Genomic DNA, 394 nt, shown 5'->3' on the forward strand with positions numbered 1-394 from the left:
CCCTTTGACAAATCGGATGTCATATTAGATATCATATTCTATATATATAGAAATATCATAGATAGAATAGACATATAGAATTTTTGGTCGGCAAATTCGAAGGAATCATTGAGTGAAAAAGGAGCAAAGAATGACAAAAGACGAGACTCTACTAGTCTTCACTCTTGTGGTTTCCTCTTCCTCGGTTTCTGTTTTCTTATTCGGGATCTTGCTTTTCATGGTTCTCATCTCTGCAACTCGCGATTTTCGCGAGAGAACCAAATCCAAGTTGGTGAAGATCATGATTTGGGCTGGCACGGGGATCGTTTGATCGATTTCCTTGATTTGATCGCTACTTAATGGGCGTGCGCTCAAAGGATACAAACAGGGATTCGCAAACAAAAAGGGGAATTCG

Source organism: Aegilops tauschii, unplaced genomic scaffold (genome assembly GCF_002575655.3).
Source record: "Aegilops tauschii subsp. strangulata cultivar AL8/78 unplaced genomic scaffold, Aet v6.0 ptg001071l_obj, whole genome shotgun sequence".
Lineage (NCBI taxonomy): Eukaryota > Viridiplantae > Streptophyta > Magnoliopsida > Poales > Poaceae > Aegilops > Aegilops tauschii.